The 27,492-nt window shown below is 41.9% G+C and overlaps 1 protein-coding gene and 1 pseudogene across 4 annotated transcripts in view; one reads left to right on the plus strand and one right to left on the minus strand.

Annotated features, from left to right (window-relative positions):
• Znf385b (zinc finger protein 385B) overlaps positions 1–27,492 on the minus strand; it is a 407,065-nt gene that overhangs the window by 367,554 nt on the left and 12,019 nt on the right. The window contains exon 1 of one of the 4 annotated variants that reach the window (XM_052723001.1): positions 24,108–24,222. The exons of the other annotated variants lie outside the window; for them this stretch is intronic. The gene's annotated coding sequence lies outside the window, so the exon portion shown is untranslated. Of the gene's footprint in view, positions 1–24,107; positions 24,223–27,492 lie in introns of those variants that run through there. 4 annotated transcript variants of the gene reach the window in all.
• LOC128102758 (uncharacterized) lies at positions 7,025–7,106 on the plus strand (annotated as a pseudogene).

Here is a 27,492-nt window from a genome sequence, read left to right on the forward strand (position 1 = left end):
GTCTGACTATTCTGGACAAAATCTATGTAACACAGGGCTGAAGTATGAGGGGCAGACTCAAGGAAAGTCCAGTGGTCCTTATATGCTGCCTCAAGACATCAGTGCTCCCTCCTGAAAGCAACGGCAAGTAGCTAGAGATCATCCTTTCCTAACTTAAACATTCATTCTCTCCTTTCATTGAAGCACATATACCATTGTTAAGAGAAGGAACGTGCATCCCCAGTGATGGGAGGTTAGTACTGAATACATAGACAAATGTAAACAACAACTTATTTCAAGTATTATCAAATACAAAATGTAAAGAATAATTCCAAGTATTATTTAAAAAATATTATTTCAAAAACTAGTATCAGGTTCACACTCAACTGCCCCGCATTTCCTTATCCTGAGTAACTGCTGCAGACACACTGACACCTTCTTTACAGAGTTCACAAGCATTTTCTTTCTCGAAATGCAACACACACACACACACACACACACACACACACACACACACACACACACACACACATCAGTAAAGAGTCAGCAAAGTGCCACAAAATGAACATACCCCACATAGCTTTTATTAAGATTATCTGGCACATTATGAAAATTCCACAAGCCCTTTAGAATCACGACCATCCTCAAGGGTAACCACAACTCTCACCTCTAACATCATGGGTGAGTTTTGTTTATGTTTAAACTGCCTCCAGCTAGAAGCATGCAGTATTTATTCATTTGTGTGCTTTATTCATGTTGCTATACATAGCTGTGATATTCCTTCACTTTTCTTTAGAGTACTCTATCATATATCACACTTTATTTTTTAATCACCTATAAACTATTGCAAAAAATTATAAAGTGTTTATAAAATTATAAAATATTTTCCAGGTGAAATTATTATGAATGACACTATTAGATGCCCTCATGTTTAGTGGACAAAGATATAGATGAAAAAGAAATTGCTGAGTCTTCCTAATTTATTTTTTTGGGATGCCAATAATATACTTGCTAACAGAGGGCAGATGTAAGATGAGGCTGTATGGAAAGCCACAATCACAGGAGATTAAAAAAAATCCCACAAAATTCACATGCTCATCACTAACTTGGTTAATAATTCCTTCACTATGAGCACAATACATTTTACACATAATTAAGGGATAATTGCCTTCATTTGGGAAAACCCTTATTGATATGACTTGACTGCTGTGGATATCGTTCTGTATAAATAAAACACTGATTGGCCAGTGGCCAGGCAGGAAGTAGGTGGGACAAGGAGAGGAAAATTCTGGGAAGTGGAAGGTGGAGTGAAGGAGTCACTGCCAGACGCCGCCGCCATGACAAGCAGCATATGAAGATGCCGGTAAGCCACAGAGCCACGGGGCAAGGTATAGATTTATGGAAATGGATTAATTTAAGCTATAATAACAGTTAGCAAGAAGCCTGAGCCATTAGGCCAAACAGTTTAAATAATATAAACGTCTGTGTGTTTATTTTATAAGTGGGCTGTCGGACTGACTGGGTTTGGTGAGACCTGGAGAGAAAAAAACTCCAGCTACACTTGACTTTTAGATTCCAACTTAAGTTAAAAACAAATTAAGCCTTTACTCAATTTTATCTTTCAGATAATTTGGTTCAACACAAAGCAAACTAGCGTACCATAAGCTATTACATTTCTGCCAAAGGAAGCTGTATCATGAAGGAAGAATTTGGAGGAAAAAAAAAGACAATAAATGTGCTTTTCACTTTCATAAAGTTTGAGAGTATGAGGAATAAAAATTATTTCAAGGGGCACTTCGAGCCCTTGCCTGTAGACACCCCTATATAACCAAAGCACCAGAAACTGGCGGCTCAAGATATTTCACAAAACTCGTATGATTTGAAATATATGGGTTTTATGGGCTGCCTGGGCTCTGTGCCTAGAAATATTTCCAGAGATCATCTCACGTTTTAATTCCTAGGATCAATAATGTCAGCAGATGTTACGGTTTGTTAGCCAAGAACCACAGTTTAAAAAGAAAGAAGGGAGAGGATGGGGAGAGGGAGGAAGAAAAAAAGAAAGAAAAGGAAAGGACCAAGCTTTGCATTTCCACACTCTTTCAAACCAGTTGCCTAAAAGCTGGCAGACAGGAAGAAGCCATGGAAGAGCAGTCCTTTGAACAGTATCCATGGGAACATTTTGCTGATATCTTGGTTCTGGTCAAGAAATAAAAACAATTCTAAATAGCACATGCCATCCCATAGTCTTTCCCAATCATTCATAAAACGCCACATGTGAGGAGGCTGCACTGACAAAGAATCCCATGAACTCATAGCATGTCTCCACAGAACGAGGCTTTGTTTACTGAAAAGTTCAAGTGTTCTCCTAAGTCTTCAGTGGCTAAAGTTTCTGGGAATGATAATTTATTCAACAGTGCAAAAATTAGGTAAACTGACAACAGCATAATAAGCATCGTTTATACAGTTATCTTAGACTTTTCACAAAATACTAACTCAAAATTCATTGGGGATGTGGATGTAAAACACCAAACTATAAAGTTTCTAAGAGATAACAGCTGGAAAAGGCTAGATGACCTTGGATTTGGATTTCACACGCAGCATCACAAACATGGCCTGTGAGAGAGAAAACAGATGGGGAGGAACTTCACTCAAATTAAACTTTCTGTTGAGAAAACACCTTAAGAGAATAAAAGGATGGTCCAGGGACTAGGGGAAATACATACAAGACACTGGTCTGATAATGAACTCAAATCCAAAATATACAAAGAACTGCTACATCTCAATAATTAGGAAAAGAGAAAGATACACGAATAGACGCATCATCAAAGAAGACATGCAGATGGCAACGGGGGGTGTGTTGTGCTAAATATCATGCTGTTCAAAAGAGGCAACCTAGGGCCTGAAGAGATGGCTCAATGCTTAAGAGAACTTGCTGCTCTTGCAGAGGATCTGGGCTCAGTTCCCAGCACCTACAGGGCAGCTCACAACTATCTGTATTTGCAGTTCTAGGGGATCCAACACCTTCTAGTGACCACTTTGGGTACCAGGCACATATGTGATATACATACATACATACATACATACATACGTACAGGCAAAACATACATACAAAATAAGTAAATCTAAAAGAAAAAAGAGAGATATAAAAACCAATACAACAAAGAGCTGCCACTACATATTGACTAGACCACATAAAATGCATCTGCAGAGTGTAAACACTGACACCACCCTGGCAGTAACAGTGAGCTCTCACTGATGGAGCTCTCACTGATGGAGCTCTCACTGATGGAGAAAGTATAAATAAGCCACTCTGGAGAACGGAAGGCTGTTTCTTACACACCCAAACATGTCCTTGCCATGGAATCCAGCAACCATGCTACTGGGTATTTACCTAAATGAGTAATAATCTATGTCCACACAAGTTCTAAATGACAATAATTAGAGAAGCTTCATAATTTTTTTTTAAATTTGGTTGCAAGCAAGTTATTCTTCAGCACTGCTGATCAGCTGGAAGCAGATGATAGCCAGGTGACACACTGTTACCTTCAAGTTGTCCTCAGTGAGTGACACAGTGTGATGAAGCCAGACAATAAACTTTTACCCAACGACAAAAAGAAGTGAACTGTTCAGTCACAAAAATGACATCAAAGACCCTTAAACCTTATTACTAGGTGAAAGCATCCTGTTTGAATAGACACATACTGGAGGGTCCCAGCTATATGATCCAGGAAAAGGCAGAACTATGGAGACGTGAACTATGAACTGTGCATAATTAATAAGACCTTTTAAGATTCGTGTTACAGGTCACTAGTTTCCAATCTTGGGAAGAAGAAAGTGAACAGAGTGAACACTGAACTTACGTACACCTGCACGTGTGAGCCATGGACTTCAGCTGACGTCATACATCAGCAGTTCACAAGCTGCTATAACACAGATATCACCCCCATCCCAAGATGTCTCCAACGGGAGAAACTGAGGGGCAGGGAGGATGGTACATAAAGAAACAGAACCTTTCCTAGTTCGTACAGTAACTAACTAGCAGCAGGCTGACAACCCCACTGTGCTCTTTACAATGCTACTGCCCAGTTCACAAAGTGAAGAGCTACTATATCTGCACGAACATCTCCCAGGGATTCTAAAATTTACTAGTCTGAGTCATTGCAAATAATGCAGAAAAAAATGGGCTTATTGATTAAATTACCCTCTTATCTATGGTGCCATCTGTATAGACTCAGATCCCTTGCATGAAATGAAGGCATGCTCTCTTGTTTTGCAAAAGTACGCTTCCGTGCAAGCAGATAACCGTGTTCTTACAGCCTGGGTTGCTCAAATTCTCTTTCAGAGAGAGGGGGAAGGGGGAGAAGGGGGAAGAGGAAGAAGAGGAGGGAAATCCAGTAGAAGCAAGTATGTGGGCAAAGAGGCCCATCACTAGATCAGGAGGCCAAAAAGCAGAGAAGCCAAGATTATAGAGCAAAGCTCTATCACTCCTGCGACAAGCATGTCGCTCTCGTAAGTTCTCAATGTATTGGCTCATGAAGAGGCTAACAAAGCAAAACCTTCAGATGCTTGCTAGTTCTCTGATTCATGCATTTGGATCCTGGAAGATTATTAATTCGTATGACAGAAAAATAGTTTGGGCATAAGGCATGAATAAATTATGCTAGGGTGTGGAGTTTCATCTTGATGTAGGCAAGACTGCCTGCGTGCACCATCCAAATGTCAGCATGAGTTTCCTCCAGACAAACAGCAGACCAATCAGAACAGACCATCTTCGGAAGGTGAGCTCCACTCAGCATCCTGGGTGATTCTGGGTAATAAGGCCCAAGGTGAAAAATGAACTCTGAGTTTTTGCTCAGTTTACAAAGGAGTCTTCTGTCATCTATGCACCCACTCCTCTGCCTAGTCCTTTGTACCCCCACTGCACTAGGCACCCACCCAGCATGTTCCCTGAAGTTCTCTATATGCTATAAAATTTGCATCGTGCTCTTTAAATGTAGTCTTGATGTGGCTCTTCCAGGATTTAGAAAGAAGGCAATTAAATTAAAATGACTCAGACCATGCTATATGACAGTAGAGTTTCACTCTCCCAGGGTCAGTGCCCGCATGCAAAAGTAAATCATTACTACGTATGGAATCTGGACAAGAGTAAATTGTAAATAGAAATTTAAAAACCAAGTTAGATTTTAGGAAAAGAAAAGCAATCGTACTGAGCATCATGCTTCTATTAACAAACCCACCTTGGCCTACCAAACTAGAAAAGTAAGCCTAAGAACAAACAACCCATCACCTCATCTCTAAGAGCTTACTAGTCCACACCCTTACCATACGACAACGCACCACAGCCAACATGGTTCTTTAGGCTAACAACTTCAATTACCCTTGCAAATGTCTATGGTATAATAATCATCACAATCCACACCAATAATAACAGCATACAAGAATTAGAGTGAGACACACTTATAGGGAAAATATTCAAGGCCTAATCAAATGCACAGTATGTGATTAATTTTTGTTGCATGAATAAACAAACCAACCTGTGAGTTAAAATAATTTTACTGATATTACTTTCATGAAGAAACATTTTATTCTCCTGAAATTACTCTGTATGGAGTAAAGATAAGCATATCACATAAAAGATTTTAAAAGTTATTTTAGACTTTCCTAATATGTTTACAACCTATTATTTCTTTTGGCATGCCACACTGAACACTGATAGTCTTCATATAGAAAGAAAATATTCAGAGAAAATTTAGACCCACACATGGTATAGTCAAGCAATCAGATACTTTGTGCAATTTTAATTTACTCAGACACAGCTGAGTATTAACATATTTTTTAGCTCTAAATCTTTTGTTTCCCCAGTGTGCCCATATTTTGACTATTTCAGAATATACCAAAAAAAATCATATAAACAAGGCTCTCACTTGATTTTTCTTGGAAGCAATTTCAGATCTCACAAATTAAGGCAAAGTACACATTAGAAACACACACACACACAAAAAAAAAAAACCCAAACAAACAAACAAAAAGATATAATATTCTGCTGAAGTTAGTATAAAAGATTAACAATTAAGCAATAACTACTTCTTGCATATCCTTTAAGAGTTGTGTAAATATGCCACTACCCATTATGCCATTTGATAAAACTGCATCATTCATTGATGTTAATATACACACCGTTGTCTCGTTACAGTTTAAAGATAAAAATGATGTGCATTTTTAAAATTTAGCAGTACTCAATATACTTTTAATTTACTTATTTTGATTTTTCTGAGACAGAATCTTGCTATGTACATGTATTCATTACCTTTCTGTTGTGTGATAAAGCACCGTGGCCAGGGTAGTTTAAAGGAGAAAAAATTTGTTTGGGCTCATGGTTCCAGAGGGTTAGAGTCCACGGTGGCAGAACAGAGGTGTGGTGGCAAGAGAAGGAAGCTGAGGGCTCACATCTTGAACTGCAAGTGCAGTACAGAGACAGCAAAAACTCAAAGCCCACCCCACCTCCAGTGACATACTTCCTCCAGTAAGGCCACACATCTTAAACCTACCCAAGCTACACCACCAGCTGGGGACCAAGTAATCAAGTTCAAGATTACTGGGGTGGGGGGCATCTCATTCAAACTACCACATTATACCAAGCTTGCCTGAGGTTTGCTATGTAGCCCAAGCTGCCGAAAACTCATGACAAATCTCCTGCCTCAGCCTCTTGAGTCCTGGAATTCCAGGAATGTACCGCTATATCCTCGACTAATTTTATCCTTTCCTATCATTTTTACAGTTGAACTCTGTTGGTTTTACAAACTGTTTAAAGTTATATTTAGGACTGGGGAGATGGCTCAGTCAGTCAAGTGTCAGCACGGCAAGCATGAAGGTCCTAGGTCTGGTCCCCAGAGGTGGTCTGAAAGACTCCATGCAGAGCAACAAGGATTGGTAATTCCAGAACGAGGCTGAGACAAGAAGGTTTCTAGGGTTTGCTGGACACCCAGCCCACCCTACTTAGTGATCTTCAGCCTAACAAGAGATTATGTATAAAAAAAAACAAGATGGCAGGTGCAACAATAAATCCTCTTTTGCAACCCAGAACTCATTGTTCAGTATGAGTTTTGATATATACAAGAAGGAATACAGGAGGAAAAAAAAAGAAAGAAAACAAGATGGATGGTACCTAAGGGATGAAACCCAAGGTTGTCTACTGGCCTACACACACACACACACACACACACACACACACACACACACACACACACACACTTAAATAAGAAAAATAAAAGAAACTAAAATTTAATTCAAATAGAAACAAATCTAATTATATATCAAATATCATAATTATGTTAAAGAAAGTGCAGGTAATTCTGAACATAATATATAACTTCACATTCTCAATGAAATAAATTATGAGGACAAAGAGACAAGCAAAGGGATCTTGAATTCCCTGAGTTTGTTGTTGGTACTGGTACTGATGCAGCAAATCTAAAATTGTGGAGACAGGTTACTGTAGCCATGATGAGTAAATATTAATACGTTCACGTTAGAATCAGGGTTCTCTGTAGGAGACAAGAGACACACATGAAGAAAGCAGGATAGAGAGAAACAATGCTAGAATCTCAGAATACAATGAGAAGTGTCATGAAGAACTCATGGTTCGTGATCCTACATGTGTTGGGGGTGCCTGTGTGTCTATCTCGAGGCTCTGTCTACTGAGCAGTTCTAAAACTAACAACACATTTATTCTTGAAACAATGGCATAATAGGAATAAGCACATCCAGTTCCCAGATATTCGTTTCCTAATAACCCTTTGCACTAAAACAAGACTTTTTTGCGGGGGAGGGGATCACTGATTGCTGGTTTGGGGCTGAGAAGGTCCAGTGAGCCTGAACTCCTTCTCTACCAGGGTTGAGAGAAGGAAATGCTCAACGACTGTTAGAAACCCAACCTCAAGAGGCTCTTATTGCCATACACTTCAAACATCAGAATTTAAAATGACAGGAGTTAATAATCACATGATGGATTTATTTTTTTAATGTGAGTGAATACTGATTTTTTTTTTGTTTTTGTTTTTCGAGACAGGGTTTCTCTGTGTAGCTTTGCGCCTTTCCTGGAACTCACTTGGTAGCCCAGGCTGGCCTCAAACTCACAGAGATCCGCCTGGCTCTGCCTCCCGAGTGCTGGGATTAAAGGCGTGCGCCACCACCACCGCCCGGCGAATACTGATATTTTTAAAGCAGGAATAGGGAAAGGCATTTTCCCTACCCAAATTTAATTCAGTTATTAAGTATATATGGGAAAAGACAAATAGCAAGTCATCGTTTTACAAAATCATCACTATAATAACTGATCCTAAAGAGACAAATGCACGTGGATGCTAAACATCAGTAGGTGAAAGGCCACCAGGAAACAGGATATTCAGTCTCACAGTAACTCTATAGATTATTTATTGATTGCAAAGGGAAAAAGATACCCTTCCAATGGAGAAAGGTAGCAAATATGCCTTTACCAAGAGATGCAGTTTTAAAAGAACGTTAGATGAGATAACCTCATGAGCCACTTGATAATATTTATATCAAAAACACATGGGGCAGTCTTGTTAAATGTACTTAAAGTGAAATCTACTCATGACACAAACACCAGGGGTGAACAAAAGTAAGGATACTTTTCAGAACAGTGGAGTTCACTGGTTCCATTCTCTTCAAAATGTTCCACCTCCTAATGAACAAAAGGGGGCATTGCCTTACTCCAATTAGAGAAGACCATAAATAAAGGACAATGATTACAACCATTTGGAAAATTAAGAATTAGTCTGAATAACAGATGAAAGCTTTTTATTGTCAAAAGGTCCTGCCCATGATCAGTTACACGCTGAGGTATTTAAGGGCAGAATGTCACGTCTGCCACCGACTTTGAAACGTTATAGCAACATAAAACAAAAACTAGATGTGTGTCTAGAGAGAACAGTGATAAACCAGAAATGGCAACCTTCAACCAACCGGTGAACCCACATGACGAATGTACACAACTTTTCCATCTATTCATAGTTCTTCAAAAATCCATCTCTGGGCAGGAAGAAGGTGGGGACTTGAGGCTACAGGACATCCTTATCAGCTTTCGGTGTCAGAACTCTATGTTCCGAATTACGTAAGTGGTTCCTAGACCTAATGGACAAGGCAGAAACCGAGTTCCCTGAACCCCAGCTCCTGTGTGGTGCTAAGAACCTTGCGAAGTTCTTAACCACTGTGACAGCTGCTGGCACTCCTTCACCGTGGCCTCCAGTGCGCTGCACTCTCTGCCCATCCTCTGTTCTTAGGGACGGCCTCTCACACTTCCTGTTTCTATTCCCGGGGACTGGCAAGGCTTTTTCTGCCTTGGCAATTCTGCCCAGACAACAAGGATGGGCTTTGAGCCTCGGTGGGAAGAGAAATAAGCTGATCACAAGAGGACCAATACCGCATGGCTCCTCTCACACGTGGGTATCTCATGTGACCAAACTCAGGAAGCTGCTCACCACAGCACTCAGCAGATGGCAGGAGTCAGATGTGCGGACCTAGACTGCAGAGCTTTTGTTTCCTGTGTTTAACTTAGAGCGGGGGTGGGGTGGGAGGTGGGGTGGGGGGGGTGGAAAACCGGAAAAATCGCCTGTAGGGGGTGTGCTAAGGGAAAAGGCTAGTAGGTTATAAGTAAACAGAAGTGCTGAGGTGGAATGCTGGGGGCAGACAGGCTCCAAGAGGGAGGAGCATGGGAGTATGGGGGAAAGGGGAGTGAAGGGGAGAGCCAACCCAGAGGAAGGGCGAGTGAAGAGCATATGGCAGCCTACCATCGCACAGCCCCGCTTAAAGAACAGGTAAGTGAAAGGAGAGCAGGACACATGGACACAAGAAGAGAGCACCAAGTGCTGAGTGATTAAACGGTGGAGACAGGGCGAGGGGACGAGGGGGCGAGGGGACGAGGGCTAGGAGCGGGGCTAACCAATAAGGGTCTATGAAAAGGCTAACTTCCAAACTCAACTCAAAGAAAGGGAGATCATCATTTGTTATCTACCGTCTAGGAAGGGGCCTACCTCATCCACCGCTGGACCCAGCACTTCCACCACCGCCTAACACACTCTGCCAACACTGACTTACTGGACCAGCCCTGGCAAAGCACAGCGAACCCCAAAGTTGAAATCTGGATGGCCTTCCCGCCGCTGTTTTGTATTCAAAACGAGAAAATCAAAGTGTAAAATAAGAGCCCTATATCAACAGCATTGCTCACGACGATAAACCATTATTTCAAGATAACCTAGATCGATGTTACGTGCGCTATCAACAACAACAACAAAAAAGTAGATTTGCAAAAACTCACAAGCCAGAGCAAACTGGGCCTTGCTCTCCTCGGGAGGATAAATGAATGGGGGGGGGGGGGGGGGCGTGGGGGCGGGGCGGCAGCTGTGGCTTCCCTAAGTCCTCTTCCTAACTGTTCCATTCTCCAGCCAGAGGGAAGTACCAAACAATCAAGTAGGGACCGATTTTGCTTTTCTAGTTCATTAAATCATATATCATTCTTACATGTGAGCCACCAGGCTATAAATCATGTGAGACAGAATGAGAGCTAATTAAAGGGTCAGCTGAGCATATAATTTTGCATTCTGAGGCACCAGAAACTGAGAATGACAATAAAATGTGATTTAAAAAAAAAAAAAAAAAAGACTCATTTGCTAGCTGATAAGGCAAGGGCTTCCAAGCTGCCAGCCTGCTAAAACTGTTCTTTCATATTTAAAGGAATCCACACGGAGGAGAATACGTACATGGCAATGAACTTCCAGCATCTATTCTAGAATACTTCATGGAAATGTACTTGGGACATAATGTTTCTTTTGGTAAGAATAACAGGGTAAAAAGAAGTATCAATGGACTGTGGTCTCCATTCACTCCTGACTTAGGACGTGTTTTTTGTTAACTGGGATGTACGTTGTGTCCATCTCCCAAAGTACGTCCAGGGAAGCAAGTGAGTAGAAAGAAATGCAGCTTGTCAAGGACGGGAACAAAAAATGCAGGCAGACCAAGAGGGCCAAGGTCACTAAACAAGTCAGTGAGCGCTCGGTGACAAGTGTGAGGAGACAGCTGACTCACCGTGGCAGTTCTGCTCCAGATCCACCGTGTGCTGGTATTTTATCTGTGCTTTAATAAAGAAAGTTTGCCTGAAGATCAGAGGAAACAGCAAGCCATTTTAAGTAAACAAAGAAGGCAGGCAGTGGTCCCACATGCCCTTAATCCTATCACTTAGCAGGCAGGGTCTCTGTGTGTTCAAGGCCACACTAGGGAACAGAGCCAAGCATGGTGGCACATGCCTTTAATCCCAGTACCAACCATAGAGTTCTGGAGGCCTGTACGGATGGGAAGTAACAGAGCTGGCCAGGAAGAGGAAGTGATGTAGCTAGACAGAGAGCAAATCAGATGGCAGAACAGCAAGGCAATAAAGGCGTGGGTAGACAGGAAGTAGCTCGCATTTGGAAGCTGCAGAGTTGGTGAGGTAAGGTTGGCTGGTGGCTTTCCCTATTTCCCTGATCTCTCTAAGGCTTTCACCCCTATATTTGGCTCCGTGTTTTTATTTAGTAAGACCATTTAGAAATTCATCTACACCACTGCTTCCCACAGAAGGCATTTGGAGAGTATCTGTGCTTACACATTTCAAGCTTGCATTCCTCACCACTGCTCTCACACTAGGAAAAGAGCTACATCTTATTTACATAAAATAATCAATATTCAAACGATTTCCCTTTGAAGCTCTTTGTGGTTATAATATAAAACAAGGTTTAGCATCTGACACAAAGAAAGCAACAGTGATATAAACATCAGGTGAGATTCTCTAAAGAGGTAAAGCTCTTCTCTAAAGAGGTAAATAACTCTGTGTTATTATTATAATTTAATAACCAAAAAGTATGTATTCACAGTGATTGCAGGGTACTTAGAATTTTATCAACTTTAATACTAAGTTACAATCACAGCTAAAAGAAACTAAAATTGGAAGAGGAAAATATACTCTCAGTTTATTAATTCTTTAAGAATATAAATCTCTTGGCTGGAGAGATGGCTCAGAGGTTAAGAGCACTGCCTGCTCTTTCAGAGGTCCTGAGTTCAATTCCCAGCAACCACATGGTAGCTCACAACCATCTGTAATGAGATCTGGTGCCCTCTTCTGACCTGCAGTCATACATGCTGTATACATAATAAATAAATAAATAAATAAATAAATAAATAAATAAATAAATAAATAAAAAGATAGATTGAAATGGAATGTGGTAGGTGATAAATAAATGGAATGAATCTAAATTCCTCACAGGATTTGACTTTAAAAAAAAAAAAAAAAAGAATATAAATCTCCCATATTTCTGACTGAAGTTCCAGTGAATAAAATAGAAACCTTTCCTCTGGAACCAAGAGGTGAGCAAAGTGAGGGTTACCGCCTCACTGGGCCAGTGTTCTAAGCCTGTGTCTGTTTTTCGATCTTCATCCTGTGATTGAGTAACAATGAAACCACAGAAGAAGAGCCATATATTCAGATCACCTGGATCTTTCCAAATCATGCAACACTGGTACCTCAGCAAGTCCATTCACCCTGCCATTCTTCACAATAATCAAGTGGTATGTGTGGGCCATTATTCTCTCTCCACAATGTCTCTCACCACAATATCATTACTAATGCACTGGGCTCCTTCCCCCTTCTGCCAAGCCAAGGGACATGTATATCATACTGCCTTCCCAAAACATGGTTCCTAGGAAAAAAGAAAAAACCTAAGCTATAGAGAAAGAGAGACTGAGGGTTATTCACAATTAGATCTATAAGCAAAAGATAGTTAACAGGAATATGAGAAGTGAGATGGAGGAAATTGCTCAGTCCAGGAAAGTGCTTGCCACACAAGCTTGAAGACCTATGTTAGAATCCCCAGCATCTATGGGAAAAGACGTGTGTGGAGACACATGTCTGCGATCCCACAGCTGGGGAGGCAGAAACAGGAGAATTCTCCAGGGCTTGCTAACCAACCAGACTAGCAGAATTTGTATGCTCTCGGTTCACTGAGAGACCCCATCTTGCTGTGGATATCTGTATGCTGTGAATGTGTTGCTCTGATTGGTTAATAAATAAAGTGCTGACTGGCCAGTAGCCAGGCAGGAAGGATAGGCGAGACAAAGAGAGAGGAGAATTCTGGGAAGTGGAAGGCTGAGTCAGGAGACACTGCCAGCCGCTGCCACCATGAGAAATAAGATGTAAAGTACCGGTAAGCCACAAGCCACGTGGCAACTTATAGATTAATAGAAATGGGTTAATTTAAGATGTAAGATCTAGATAGCAAGAAGCCTGCCACGGTCATACAGTTTATAAGTAATATAAGTCTCTGTGTGTTTACTTGGGTTTCAGCGGGACTGGATAAAACTCCAACTACAGCGTCCCAAAGAACTAAGGTGGGGGGATATAGAGGAAGAACATGACATTGACAATCTCTGGCCTATATACATGTGCATATACCCACATGAGCCCACACATACATAAACCACATGCAAACACATACACACAATAACAATAGTAATAGTAACACCAGTCTTTCTTGTCTGCCACATTTGACTACTATTCATGCATCTCTGAAAAAAAATCCATTAATGGAAATTTTTTCTGGCTAGCATCATGGAAAGTGAGATGCATTAATTATGAAACAGCATGTATGCTTTTGGTTTATAATATGAACCAATAATAAAGAGACTAGAAGTTACTATAAATGACAGGCTAGAACATGGGCCTTTTGGCTTCGGTGTCATAAGCCCTGTGATAATTCAAAGAACACTGGATACTAGGAAAAGGCTAGAAAGAAAAATATACAGAATTTCTACCTGGATTCTCTCTGGAGAGTTCTCAAGAAGAAGAGTCACACCTGAATCCAGAAGAGAACTGCTTAGCTGAGGTCAGCTGAGTGTCTGTTTTACCCTTAAAAGTTCAGTTTGTTTCTATTAAGAAGATGGGAAACCTATAGCCTCTGAGCCACTAAATGACTCCTGGGCTCCTACACGTCAAATCAGCTCCCAAGATCCTGTGGACCTCACCAGAAAGGACTGTGTACAGATGGAGTTCCTCCCATCCCCCATTAATTTTTATTAGAAAATGAATTGAAACCTTTCCCAGCCAATAGACCACAGAAGAAACGTGAATAGGGTCCTTATTTAAAGTTACTTTTAAATGTAACATCCCATTTTGTAGTTTCATGATGTTTGAAATATTAGGCAAAACATAAAATAGGTATTTTGTGCCAAGGATTTATGCTCAGTTCAATTCTTTATCACTTAAATCTTGGTCATTCGTGGGCACTAAAAATTCTGTTTCAGCTGGCCAACTGTATCCATTGGGGTCCCAAATGAAAAGAAACACAAGTTTTGAATTGGGAGAATTGGAAAAGGTTTGTTTTTGAATGACTATGTACAGGTACACAATCAGGATGTGGAAGAATCACAAGGATGGTTCAGGAGCCAGAGGCTCAAGTAGGAGGTTACTGCCCTGACCCAAAGGGAAGAGGGGTGGCAAATGGGAGAAGACCACCTTGCAAGGTGCAGAGACCATCACAGAAACAGAGATGGCCTGCAGTGCTTCTAGGAAAAGATCTAGGGAACAAACACTCTGATCTTAGTCCTCTTTTACCTTTCTGTCTCCTGACAAAATTCCCTTCAACTAAAACGAAACTGGAGGGTAGGACCATTAGGAGAGACTGAACTCCCAGGCCCAGAAGATAACAGGCAAAGGTGAGTACAGCTCCAGACGGTCCAACAGAAACTGATGTGTGTGCCTGGCGCCTGTGGAGGCCAAAAGAGGGCTTCAGGTAACCTGCAACTGGAATTACAGGCAGTTGTGAGCTACCATGGGAGTGCTGGGTACTGAATGCAGGTCCTATGCAAGAGCAGTAAGAGCTCTTAACTGCTGGACCATCTCTCCAGCTCCCTACAATATATTTCTAAAGCATCAGAGCTTCCACATAGGATGGAAGCAGGTGCTAGTGACCCAAGTCGTGCCTGAGTTGTGCCCCCGAGTCCTTAAAAGGCACATAAATGTTGGCTGTGCATGGCAAGATCTTGCTAAGCAAGAACCACTCATTTCTCATCCCATCAAGCGACATCCATATTCACGACACTTCTGACAAGAGCCTCTGAGCTCTCTGCAAAAGAATCTGGATCATCTGCGGGAAAAACGGAGCCATCAAAGCTGTCTGATCAGAGCAATGTCACGACCAGGTTGTCCTTTAGAAACAACTCTTCAGTGGCCCTGTGGAGTTGAGATTAGATGAAGAAGAAAAGAATGAAAGCTGGGAGACCATTTAGAAAGCCATTGCAATAAACCAAGAAAGAGATAAATTCAGTAGCATCACTCTGTGGCTTATCCTTTTTTAAATCCCTGGTGCCTGATACTTTGTGTGGAGAAGGAATGATATGAAATTTTCTCCTCCAATTTTGAAGTTTCTACACTGTCCCATTGATTTCTCTTGATTTCTTGCTGCCATAACCATCATTTATCAAGCACTATGGAGTCTGACTTTTAATAACTCAAGAGTGTTTCCTCCTCTCTCTGACAATAAGTTGATAAAGGTTGCATTTATCCTGCAGACCAGCATTTCCAAACTACACAGAATGTTCTTGGAGGATTCTGTGAAAAGGGAAGGTTTCTGGTCAATGTCCTCATGAAGCACTGGGATATGCAACTTCAAGTAGTTTGTTTTCCAGCATCTTAAAGCGTTCTCATGTGCCTTGCAAGGTTCTAGAGGGGGGGGGGGCACATTCAACAAGTGACCCTGTTTTGTAGAAAACATGTTGACAGTAGTCCACTTCAAAATACAGAGTGCAAAACGCTGACACGAGCAACCTCAGGTTTTTCTTGCATTTCCTTAAAACTCCATTCTTGTGTGGACATTTTTACATTTATTGCCCCAGGAAAGGGACTGCCTAGCACTACGGAGGAAAAGAGATCCATCCTTCTAGCACCAGTTTCAAACATTAGGAAAGTAATTCATGGACACTTGATTAGAAAAAAAAAAAAGTTACGGTGAGTAAGAACAAAGCTTAGCATACTCCATCTTGCCAAAAGCAAGAGTTAGGGGTGTAGATCAAGTACAGAGAATTCTAACACAAGAAGGGCCTGAGCAAGGGCCTGATCTCGATGGGAAGAAAATCAACCAAAGACTCAGATGTCTTGGTAAGGACCTACCAACCAAGAGAACCCATGCCTTCCAGTAAGAAAGAGCCCTGGGAAGACAGGATGACTTTACAAATAAAATTGTGGAAATGTAATTTCATGTTTATGCCAGTATTCCTCAATATTGGCACCCCTGACATTCTGGTCTGGATAATTCTTGTTATGGGGCTGCCAGGTGTGCGATGGTGCATTTACCAGCACCGTGCCTCTGACTATCAGGCATCATAACGCATTCCCCACCCTGCCCCAAGCTGTAACAACTAGAAATATTTCTAGGCATTGACCAAATGTTTCCTGAAGGCAAAATCCCTGTTGAAAACCACTTGTCTAGGCAGCCCTAGACTGCCTCAGAGAGATCTTCCTTCAAGGTGTAGATGTGAGAATCTGAATGAATCCAGAGTGAGCCAAATGGATGATGTCCTAGAGGCTGAAGAGAAACAAAACCAAACCTCAGTGGCAGCAGTTACCCCAAGGGAAAACACTGCTCTCCAACAGGTGCCTTGACACTACAGATGTACGGGTTAAAGATCAAGATCCTAACTAGCAGGGATTGTAAGCCAAGCTACTCAGGTTCAAATCCTGGACATCGCTCAACCTTCTGGTTCTCAGTTCCCCCATATCTCTAAGACGGAGACAAGGGTGGAATATAACATACAGGATTATGGTGGTAATTAAATGAGCATGTTACTATGTAATTAAGTTTTTGAATAAGTGGTGGCTTTTACTGTGTATATAAACACCCGTGGGATTAGATCCAAGTCATGGGAGAGAGTGACAATGAATTATAATTCAATTTCCACCATCAACTCAAAGGAGGTTCACAGTAGAAACAGAAAGTCATAGAACATAGATAAATAGTTATTGTTATGTAACAAGTTTGTGTTCAAAATTTCACTTCAGTACATTCATTTTCTTCAGATCTGGTATAAACTTCCCTGTCTCTGCCCCACAGTGTGCCTTCATACTGCCATTGGTGGGGTTGTTTTAAGTCAGATCTGATCAGATAGGGGTTCTCGGCCGTCTAGAGCCACGATCCTACAGAGACCCCCTTCAAGACCACAAGGGCATGTGGGGAGGGCCCAGCCTGAGAGTCCATGGCATGCTTCTCTCCTGTCATCTACTTCAGACCTTGTGCTTCTTTGTAGATTTTTACTTGGAAACATGTTTATGCTCCTAAAAACCTTTAAAGTCATTGGACCAAAGAGACTCCACCAGGTGGCAGTCAAGGCTACCCATGTGTCGCCCTTGCCCATCCCTCCAGCTGTTCATGGGACCTCAGGATGCACTTACAGTCCCTGCCCAGAAGCAAGAACTGGTAGTGTAGGGCTGGCACCATCACAGCTGGACTTGTCATTTCACCTTGGAAGGCTCTTCTCCACTATCTGTAGATGAGATGTCCTTAAAATGATCCTTTGCTGGGAAATCTGCTCTGATTTTAATTTTTAAGAGCCAACTGGTGAAGTGGAATTCTCTCTAGACTTTGGTGTTACAGGTCCTGAATTGTGTGCTTTGGAATTCTTTACAAAAGATAGGGACGCAATCTAAGGTGTTTCATTCTCTACCTGCTCCCCGCCACCCTGCCCCACCAACTCAAGTCATTTTACAACACTGGGGTGCATCAAAGGAGCAGACCACAGGATCTTAGACAGGAACAACTCTGTGTGGGTTCTTTGGTGTCTTCCCATTTATACCTACCCAAAGGTCCTCCTATATATAATTTCCAAGCCCCCTAGAAAATTACAGCCAGTTTCTCTTCTAGTGTGGGCAACTTACAGTGCTTCTTCTCAGTGACACAACTATTCCCTGAACAAGCAGAGCTCGGGAGGTCTGGCTACTTGCTGGGAGAGGACAAATAATAAAACACAGCCTTGTCACAAAAAATGAATGAACGAATGAATGAATGAATGAGTGAATGGATGAACGCAAGCTCTTACCTGCCTGGGCATCTCTCTAAACCACAACGCCTTCACCCTTTTACTAAATAAGTTTGGTGTTTGGGTGAGAAAGAACTAGTATTAAAAAAGTGTAACTAGGAAATGCATCTATGTTGAAGTAATACTTTACAAATTAAATATTGCCTGAGCTATTCATTGTATAGCTAGACAGACGATTGATTGATGGATATCCCATATGGGTAACTATTAGGAAGGGGTATCTTTCTCCTCATTAATTGCTTTTTTTTTTTTTTTTTTTTTTTTTTTTTTTGGTTTTTTTTTTGGTTTTTCGAGACAGGGTTTCTCTGTGTAGCTTTGCGCCTTTCCTGGTACTCGTTTTGGAGACCAGGCTGGCCTCGAACTCACAGAGATCCGCCTGGCTCTGCCTCCCGAGTGCTGGGATTAAAGGCGTGCGCCACCACCGCCCGGCCCATTAATTGCTTTTTTAAACTGTGAGTGTATTCATTCAGTGACAGGAAATACTGATATGCCCTCAAGAGGGTCAACCCCCATTGTCCTCATTCGTGCATATGTCTCCTCCCTTTCAGCTCAGTGCCATAGCCCATCAGAGCACCTCCTCCCTGGTCCCATTTGGCAGTCAGTATCAAGACTGCTGCTGATTCTCCATCTGTCAAACTCGATCTACCTTCCACATCGAGGGAGGGCCTGGAGAGTGGACTAAGAAAAGAACAAAGAGAGCAGGCTGGCTTCACCCTGGATGAGATCCACTTTAAAGGGACCAGGAGTCCTGAAGACATGGAAAATTCCCTAGCGGAACTTGCTTCCAGGCTTTGTAAAAGTCTGACTGGAGCCCAACAGCTAGGCAGATAACAACCCTACACAGTGAGCAGCTTTATCACTGTGTTCCCAGCTACAAGAATTCCTCTTAACCTCCCACAAGAAGAGAGAGTACCCTGGAGGGAGCCACTTCGAAATTCTGTTCAGTGAGCTCAAACTGCTTGTTAGAGGAGATGGATCCAGAGGAAACGCTTGGTCCTAGCTGGACAATTAGATGGGATGAAATGTCTGCAAACTCCTTGCAAATAACCAATTGAAACTGCCCCTTCCACTGCTTCCCTGTGTGGCCACAAACAAGGACTTACACATTTCTTGGCCTGTGCCTCTGACTATAAAAAGAATAATTTGGAATATCTGATTTTAAAATTCCTGTCTGTTCTTTCTTTATGGTCTTCTGGTTGAAGATGAGTTCCAGAATCAGAAAGCTCTAAGTTCAAGACCATGTCCTGGTAGGCATTATATCTTCATAAGTTAAAATTCCTCAAGAATACAAGCACTTATTCTACTACCTGTAAATGGTGTTCACAGTGTCTAACATGTTATCAAATGATACGTGTTCAGAGCTTAAAAATACCAGCGTGCACAGTCAAGTACACTATGACCTCCACTTGCTACTACCGCTGCTGTTTCTGTAGGTTTGGAATCAAAGAGAAGGAAAGTGGAAGGTAAAAACATGCTAACTGGTCAGCCAGAACAACAGTTTTAATAAGAAGTCGAACTGTTTGGCTTATTAACATTTAAAGAGATGTATAGTGAATCAGTATGACTCTGTAGGCATGTAAAGCATACAAAGCATGTTTATAGCCTGAGAAGAGGAAGCTAGTACCACTGACCTCAGGTTCCATCACCCTCAGAATGTAAATAAAAACCTAATACAAAGAATTTTTCTAATACAAATAGCATTGGGTAAAAATCATAACTATCTCATGGGTGGCAATACCTCTAAACAACTAAACTTGAAGAATCATGTTACAGACTTAGTTACTTCATCTTTCTTTGTGACCTTTTCTTGGTGATCCATATCTACTTGGAATATTCCTTCCTTCTATCAGGAGTCTTAACACTCACTATATACAAAGATAATCTCCAATGCACTGAGAACCTCAACATAGAAACTGTCCCCCAAACCTCTGAGGGTGGCAATGTTTTAAGGTGTTCTGCAAATCAGGAGGATGGCCTATGAGAGCTGTACTTGTGGTTTTGAGCAAGTAAATGTATTTAGTACATAGCAAATGTTTTAGTTAGGGTTTTACTGCTGTGAAGAGACACTATGACCGCAACAATTCTTATAAGGAAAACATTTAATTGAGGGGGCTCACTTACAGTTTCAGAGGTTCAGTCCATTATCATCATAGCGGGGAGCAGGGCATTGTACAGACAGACGTGGTGCTGGAGTAATAGCTGAGAGTCCTACATCTTACAGGCAACAGGAAATTCACTGAGACACTGAGACACCTTTCCTGAGCAAAGGAAACCTCAAAGCTCACCTTCACAGTGACACATTTCCTCCAACAAGGCCATACCTACTCCAAAAAAGCCACACCTCCTAATAGTGCCATTCCCTATGAACTTATAGGAGCAAATCACATTCAAATTACCACAGCAAGCAAAAGTTAAAAAAAAAAAAAACAACTAGCAGATAGTATAAACATTAATTATCAGATCTGTTTATAACATCCAGAAAATGCCTGGAGTGGCCCCAATGAACATAAGTGACATCATCAAATCTGGGGCTTACAAACACCCAGCAAGAATCAGCTGGGGAAGTAGAGGCAGTCAGCTGGAGTTCCTGATTGACCTTTCTCTCCATAGATGAGTTAGTTTCCCACGGCTGAGCTTCCTTCCATCTCCCTGTTCCCACTGAAAACATTTTTATACCACAGAATAATAATAGTTACCACTGTCGGAAATGGCTTACTATCTAGCTCTTCCCAAGGACACAAGTTTTTACTCTTGGGTTGTTTTGCTGATCCCTTCTCTCCCTATCACAATTAGGTGGGCCAGCCCATCCCTGGATAAGAAATCTTGGAAGACACTTTGAGACAAATGTGCTTGAGTATGAAATGGAGAAGCCAAGCCTGCTTTGAGAGCCAGCTTTTCAGTGACCTGAAACAGCACATGACAATTTCCCATATAATATGTATTTCATGCTCAGAAGAATGGATTCGTATGTCCACTCTAAAATATTTTCTATATAGTATACCCTACAGCAAATTATTGACATAGATTTACTTAAATATGCAGCCTGTTCCAGTTCACTTGTTTGGTAAACAGAGTGATCTGAGGGAATACAACACAGGCAACAGAATAAAAAAAATACAAATCTAGTGATGCCCAATGTGGCATAATATAAAGCCAGCCTCAAGAGATGAAAATTCCAACCAGAAATGGGCCGTGGTTAGTAAGGCAGCTGGACTGAGGGTACTCAGCCAGAATAAAAATGTTATTTTACTTGTAAATCTGAGAGCAAGTGCCACTAAAATTGATGGGGACAGGGATCAATGATCAAGCCATCATCCAAAGGACATGACACACTTGCCTCCCACATCAAAGCCCTATCTAGGTCACATACATCCTTGTCTATTAAGCCATGTTCTTGAGGGTTTGCAGCTCATATTCCATTGTCTGGGATTGTATGTGCAAAATGACATGTGCACAATCATCACGAGAGGATCCTAGATACCTCCAAAGAAATTCAAGAACTAAATTATCCACTGTCCCTTATTTAGACCAGGGCATCAGGTGCTCTCAGATCAAAATGAGTCACTGTTGTCCCCGTTCCACTCAGTTATCTTAACAACATAAGGAGTTGTCAAGCCACAGGCTAGTGGAACTTTTTCAAAGTCAACTTGTTCTTCCAGAAGACAATAAAAGATAATGTCTCTTATATTCTCTTCTGAGATTCCATGTTTTCCTCTCTTGCACTTGTACATGGTAGAGGACAACATGATACCTTTAGAAGACATGGAAGATGAGTTGCTGATTTGCTGACTATAAAAATAATTGGTAATTAAGGCATTTTTGTTGTTCAAAATTTGATGCTATTCAGTTACTTTTAAGCTTCTATCTCAAAACCATATTCTTACAAAGCGTCTAGAATGGCTATTTTAGAATTGAGGATCAACAGCTATCAGAATGTGGTCGAACAGTCCTCTCTTCTGAAGCTGCCTCAGAAACAGAACTACAGAATTTAATTTGAATTGTTTTAGGCACTCGGATATCTGGCAGGTAAGTTCCCAGTTCGCCCTGCTACGTTTGCTTATTTTCAAGTGGGAATTTGTTGATGCTAGGTGGTGATATTTAAAGAGAGTTTCGAAGAAGCTAAATGAGGAAGGCTTTGGGATGGGAAAAGCATCCAGCACCCTGCTTATCTATGTGAGTGGTTCTAAGCAGGATTTTCTGCTAGTGTGAAAAAACAAACACCCTTTGATTTGGTTTTATGTGTATAATCTAAGAAGCTGTTCTGGGGCCCCTTGAGTGGGTTCTCTCCATTTATAGACTGACCTCAATGAACTCAGATGGGCTCACCTTGTGCCAAAGACATGCTGAAAGATTAGAGTCTGTAGTGGAGGTGCTAGGTTCCTCAAAATCACTGGACTTCTCAGAAGTCAATGTCTTAGATAAAACATCTAGAGATTCTGGCCTAATAGGTCTGAGGTGTGAACTGAAGTTCTCTTGATCCATGAACCTACCATGAGCTGCTAGCCTCCTACCTGCTTCCATGAGACAGCAGTCTTGTCTGCTACCATGGAGCTGTGCTGCTCCAGGCATGGTATATTCCTTCTCAGACCTTCAACTGAGAAACTCTTCCTTTCCACAAATAGGCAAGGAATAAAGCTTATCACCTTCCTATAAAGGGAGTTGAAAGCATGTGAATGAATAAATGCAGGTGAAAGCACCCTGAAAAGGTTTACTAAGGGGGCTTGTGAGATGGCTCAATGGGCAAGACCACTTGCTGCGCAGGCAAGAGGAACTGAGTTCAAATCCCCAACACCCATGTAAAAGCAAGGCATGGCTACACATGCCTGCAAACCCAGCACTTGGATTTGCAGACAGCTGGGTCCAGGAAGACTGGTGGCCAACTAGCTGAGCCAAAATGCTAGACTGTATAGTTCAGCAAGAGACACTGTCTCTAAATATGAGTTGAAGAAAAATAAAAATAGTCAACATCCTCCTCTGGCCTGCACATGCATCACACACACACACACACACACACACACACACACACACACACACACAATTTAGCCAACCAATCAGTTAACCATCTTTCAAATTACTCGTTGAAATTATCAATTCTTCTCCTACACACACAATCAAATGAGTGCCATCACTTCAGCTGTCCATCTTGGGCCCTGCTTGACACTCTGCTTTTACAGTCTCCAGTAAGCCACTGCTCCAGGTGTCTGCTCTAGCCAAATCATGACCAATAGTCTGGACTTCTACACAAAGATGTTTCTGAGAGTCCCTAGATAAGGGCTTGGAGTAGCAGGGTTATCCTGAGATAACCTGAGAGTGGTTATCTTGAGAGTGGACCTTTCCCAGCCTCAAATTCCATTGGCTGATTCTCAAGACATCTACTTCTTAAATCAAGCTGTACAAAGGAAGAGAGGGTGACTTTCCATGTCTACACACTTCATAATTTACAGTTTTCTCTCTTTTTTCTCCCATTTTATTAAGCATAGATTCTTTTCTCATGCAATATAATCTGAACAGTTTCCCCTCCCTCTATTCCTCCTTATCCCTCTCCACCCCCTCTCCTACCCAGATCCTCTCCCTTTCTGTCCCTGACTAGAAAAGAACAAGCTTCCAAGAGATAGCAATGAAACATAACAAAATACAATAATATTAAACAAAAAACATCACATCAAAGGTGGACAAACCAAGCCAACAGAAAAATAGAAGAGCCCCAAGAGGAGGTACAAGAATCAGAAACCCACTCATTTACACATTTAGGAGTCCTAAAGAAGTATTAACTGAAAGATATAGTATATACAGAGGGCATGGTGCAGACCTATATAGGCCCAGTGCATGCTGCTTCAGTTAGAGTTTTCTCTTAAGAGTTAACTAATCCTACTACTTGCTTTGTACATAGCAAAATCAAGGGGTAGTTTAGGAAAATTGTCTAACATCACACAAATAATCCAGGGTAGAAACAGGGTTGAAAACTATGTATCTAATTCCCCATGCAGTAGAACTACCTAGGCTCCATCTTGGAAGAAATCTTCCTTCACTTTTTTTTCCTTCCAAGTTCCTTGCAAGTCACTGCAGTCACCTTTGGCTTTGTGGCGACAGATGGTGGTACCCATAGATCAAAGAAGTGTTGACGAAGAGGCACAATGATGAAACATTCCTCATAGATGAAGTAGAATGGATGGAATAAGGAGGTCTTAGTATCAGGTCACTCTGCTGTCCCCTCAGAGGAGACCTGGGAAAAAAAGAATTCTTTAAGTACTCAGTGGGCCTATATCTGTGTTTCAGGAGAGTTTATCTATTCTAATCCATATTAAATGAAGTACCTTCTTAATAGTATGCTTCTGTGACAGGCAGACCACATTCTCACTAGCCTAGACTTTGCCATATGATCATGAGCAGGCTTGGACAATGCCGCACAGTTCTGGAAAGGACCTTATGAACATAAGAGCATGTCAAAGAGCATCATAGGTAAGAGCTGGTCCATAGAAGGAAGACACACCACCCATGAGACGAGCAAGCCTAGATGCAGACTGACTGACTGTGGAAAAGTGGTCATGGGAACTACACAAAGGATGAATGATGGGGTTGTGTGGAGAGAAATGGGCTCAAGGCTGATTTATTATGCTCCATTTCCACTCTGCTATCAGGATGCACAGAGTCTCTGAGGTGCAGATTTACTCAGAACTGGAATTTTATATCCAGATATGCTGCCTCAAATAATCTAATTTGGTAAGATGAGAAAATCATATCTCATAAAACTATCAGCCTTTGCCAAAAGCCCATATAAAGTTTACAGGCTAGTGAGGAGGTGTCTAGCCAAAGCATGAACTTCTATAACAGGTGATATGGAGACAATGGGCCTAGAGATGAAATTATTTTAATAAGAAATGTGACTGCTCTGTATGTGCAGTGTGTTCCTTACAACACTAACTTCATAAATTTTTATAAGGTGTCTACGTTTTGTCAAGCTCCAGAGCTGCTGTGTCACCATCGCTCAGGCAAAGCTTTTGCAAATAAAGGAATCCTCATATGGGTGTGACACATTAGATGATATTAAGATACAACCCCACTCCCACTTCCTGTCTCTTCAGTACCATTTATGTCCTCTACACAAATGGGAGATGTGGGAGCCCAAATTACTCAGGGTCAGAGAATCTGAGCTTGCTTTACCCAGCAGGGCTGCATAATGGGATGATTTGACCATGAGCATGGTTACCAGATGTTTGGAAGGGTCTATACTTGGCTGTATGGTGTGCTTTGATCTTGCAAGGGGGAGGTCTTTTGCCTCTCCCCTTGGCAATTATAAAAAGCCCTGTTGAATAAAGCTCTGGGTTGTTGGGTATTGACCCAGGGCCCTCCTGAAGCTATCTTGTGTCTCTGTCTTTCTCCTGGTTGTCTAGGTCTCTGTTTCTACCTGATATTTCCTCATTCCTCTTTCCTCCACCCAAGTACCCTTCGAAAGGTGGGTGCAGGTCAGAGCTGGACTCCCACAGGTTCCTGCAAGTAGAATAAATATATTCCCAGCCACTGGGAAATGGGTTACTCTCACTGCCCATGCAGGAGCAGCATACTTTAGGAAAAGGGAATCTTGCTTCCCTTTAGCAATTCTAGGTGGAGGATGAATGACATGCAAGAGCACAACAATAAAGGCCTTGGCATGGGCCAAGGAAACTTCTTTGGGACTTCTGTGCATGCCTTCCAGGTATTGGAGAAAAGAGAAGGAAAGAAAAAGGGGTTTCCAACTACTAACAGCAATCATTTCTCAGATGTTCATTTTGGTTTGGCCCAAGATAAATGCTCCCTATATAGTGTCTCACCAAGTCTTTGCGATCCCACTACATACATAACACACTTATTTTACACAAAATTCTTCTGCTTCGAGGTGTTTGTAAGTCCTCCAGAGCCAGGCAGCAGGGACTTCATCTGGCTGAGTCAGACAACAAGGAACAAACTCTTTCCCATTGCACGTCCCAGATTTCTATGCCCAGCACTGTGTCTCTTGACAGCACCATCCTGCCTTCTTGGAAAATACTGTGTACAGGGAAAGGGCTACAGAAAGCCTTGGAAGGGAAGGCAGATTATGAATCACAGAATTTAAGAGCAAATGAGCTCAGAAACTGTCTGGAGAGGACAGTGAAGTCACAGAAACAAACAACACAGCCAAGCCTACCACCAGGGCTCCAGAGGGCAACAGATCCAGTGGGGGACACCAAAGGTGTTGCATAAGGGTATCTCGCTTATCTAATGTGGAACATTCTTCAGGCTTCATTCCCTTCACTATCTTTCCCTCTCTCCAAGAGACAGAATGTATGGGAGAGGTAATCGGGATGTGCCTAGGGTTAGAAAAGTAGAGTCCGAAACAAAGACCGCTGTAGCATTTTGGTTCCTTACATGAAAGATAAAACTCATCCCAGGCATTTCTTTTAGGAGTAGGAGTGAGATGGGTGGTTTACCAACCTAGCATTTACTTTTTGCCAGAATCTTGTGCAAATCATTAACCTGATCAAGAAGTCAACAAGCCTACTTTCAAGAAGTAGCTTTCTAGCTTTCAGTCTAGAGAGAGGGAAACCACAAAACCTCAAGACAAAGCCTACTACAATCTAATATTGCACACAGCATGTGTGAAGCATGGCAAAGAGCCATGAGAACATGCAAGGATTCTCAAGGACATTTAAGCAAGGTTGCCTGCTCACAACCTGCGAAAAGTCCCACCAAGTCTTGACCCTGTGTGCAGAGCAGGAAGCAGCTGTGGAACTCAGGCTAACAAATAACACCCTGGAATCTGCACCACTGGGTTGCTAGATGAGCTCATGTGACTTTGTGGTACAAGTGATAAATAAATGCAATGTGCTAAAAACTGAGAGCAGGTGTGACCATTCGCTCTTGTTTTAAGGAGTCTGGAAATACCTCCTACTTTTCCCCATACTCCCTCTCACTCCTGTCTAGAACCAATCTTCAAATGATTTTTAACAATAATGTCTCCTAGGGATCAGGGCAGCTGAGTTTCCACTCGGTGCTGGAACTCCTTCTCTGGGTTCTGGTGACTGATCCACACACACTGCTGACTTTCAGCTCAAGGGAACATGAAACTTCAAGGCTGACAGACTGTTATTGGAAAGTTGGAATCATTAGAAAGTACTTTCTCATATTGAGCTGAAATCTGTCTCCCTATATTCCTGCCCACCGAATCTGGTCCTGCCTGCTGGAGCTTCAGAAACCGAGTCGACTTCCGTATCCACGTGCCACCCTTTGAGAGTTTTCAGGCAACTGCCATGTCCCTTCTAAGCCTTCTTATCTGGCACAGATGATGAGGCACATGCCAGTCCTCTCCCTGGAGGGGGTTAAGAGGCAGCGGCCACGGGGTTTGGGAGGTTCACAAATATTCCTCCC

Source organism: Peromyscus californicus, unplaced genomic scaffold (genome assembly GCF_007827085.1).
Source record: "Peromyscus californicus insignis strain IS unplaced genomic scaffold, ASM782708v3 Scaffold_7__1_contigs__length_154581171, whole genome shotgun sequence".
Classification (NCBI taxonomy): Eukaryota; Metazoa; Chordata; class Mammalia; order Rodentia; family Cricetidae; genus Peromyscus; species Peromyscus californicus.